Genomic DNA, 2,055 nt, shown 5'->3' on the forward strand with positions numbered 1-2,055 from the left:
TGTTCTATTTAAATCGTATTGTGTTGGCCACTGTAATTACGGTTTGATGAGTGGGTAAGGGGGTCAGATGGACCCCAAACATTTCCCGTGAGCGCTTGATAATCTCTCTTGTCCAGGTTCAGACACTTTCACAGGACCATTGTTTTTTTTTAGGCCCACGGCTCTCATTGCATAGGGGGTGTTATCAGCACTGCAGCTGTCTGCACATTCATGGACCTCTCACTATGGGAATACCAGCCAAAATGTTTTGTCTGTTATCCTTTAGGAATAAGGGTATGATAACAAAAAAAAGAGCTAACCTAACTGAGAGGATTATCTGATAGGCTGGCTGAGATTCATAACATTCCCAACGAGTTCACTTAGGGGTTCATTTATAAAAGTAACTTTTGATTACTAAGGGGGTCATTTATAAAACTTGGAATATAGCCAGGCAGATGCTGTTCACATGATATAGAACTTTTTAAAATGAACCAGTTAGTAATTGCAAGCTTCTCTGAAAAATTAAAATAGGAGTGTGATTTGATAAGTTAAAGCCAATTACAATGTCCGTTGCTAATTCAGATAGATTGGGGGGAACTTACTAAAGGTGCCCATACACCTTACAATTATCTGCAGATTTTCTGTGGTCAGATGGAAAAGGTGCAATCTGCAGATAATTGTAAGGTATATGGGCACCTTAAAGGTGCCCACACACCTTACGATAATCGCACAACTATTAACTTACGAACATGTTCGAAAACCCGCCGAGCATCGTACAATGTTCGGCCGGTGTGTAGCATGTTCGTAAGATAAAAGCCGGACGGGCTCTCAGGGGGGCCCGGCTTGCGATCATCGCAAGTACAAGTAAGATAGGCAGATCGTACGTTTTTTAAATTACCTTACAACCATCGCAATACAAAATTCTTGCAATGGTTGTAAGGTGTGTGCCCGGCCTAAGGGTGCCCACACACCTTATGATAATTGTACGATAATCACGGGAAATCCCGCGATCGTACGATTATCTTAAGGTGTGTGGAAGCTGTGCGACCTCTACTACTGTAAGGTCGCACGACTTTAAACTTACGAACATGTTCGAAAACCCGCCAGGCATCGTACGATGTTCGGCGGGTATGTAGCGCGTTCGTAAGATAAAAGCCGGACGGGCACGGAGGGGGCGCGGCTTGCGATCATGGCAAGTACGATCTGCCTGTCCAAGATAGGCAGATCGTACATTTTTTTAAGTACCTTACAAGCATCGCAAGACAAAAGTCTTGCGATGGTTGTAAGGTGTGTGCCCAGCATAACACTGGAGCAGACAGAATCTGGAGCAGCTGTGCATGGCAACCAATCAGCTTCTATCTTCAATTTGTTCAATCAAGATTTGAAAATGGAAGCTAGAAGCTGAATTGTTGCCAATCCCAGCTGCTCCAGATTTTGCCTGCTCCAGACTTAGTAAATTCGCCTCATAATGTTTATGTTTATAATAGCATAGAGATAGTGTCATGGACGAGCAGCTGCATGTTTTGCAGAGTTTTGATGTCATGAATATGTTGAGAAGTGGATAGAAATACTAGATACAAGTTGACAGACTGTTACTGAAATACTTTGTGAACAGTGTCTCTTATAACTTTATTATTGCAGCTGCAGCTTGCTTTAAAATGATTTATATAATTTGTTTTATTACCCAACCCTTACTCAATGTGTTTCTTTCCATCTTCTCTTCCAGGGTACATCTTCCATTGAGTGCACGGCTTTTCTGCTTATCGCAGGGTGTAACATTCCACGGCTGTGGAAAATTATGTCCTCCTGGTGGGAAGGTATTGCTGGCCAAACCTATGACTGCTGTATTAGTTCTTTGGTTAATTAGACAACTATTCATTAGCTACTTCAAGCCAATACATTTGGCAAACCTCTCAAAATACAAAAAAGAGCAATACAATTGCAACTTGGAAAGCTAAATGCAGGTCAGATTTAGCAGTCTGATATTTTATCTTTTATATAGATAATGTCTCAGACAAAAATCTGTATTTCTATTGCTGCTTTATAGTGATATTAAAGTCAAAGCTTTTTCCACTG

This window comes from Nanorana parkeri, unplaced genomic scaffold, assembly GCF_000935625.1.
Source record: "Nanorana parkeri isolate BGI_ZX_2015 unplaced genomic scaffold, ASM93562v1 scaffold15, whole genome shotgun sequence".
Lineage (NCBI taxonomy): Eukaryota > Metazoa > Chordata > Amphibia > Anura > Dicroglossidae > Nanorana > Nanorana parkeri.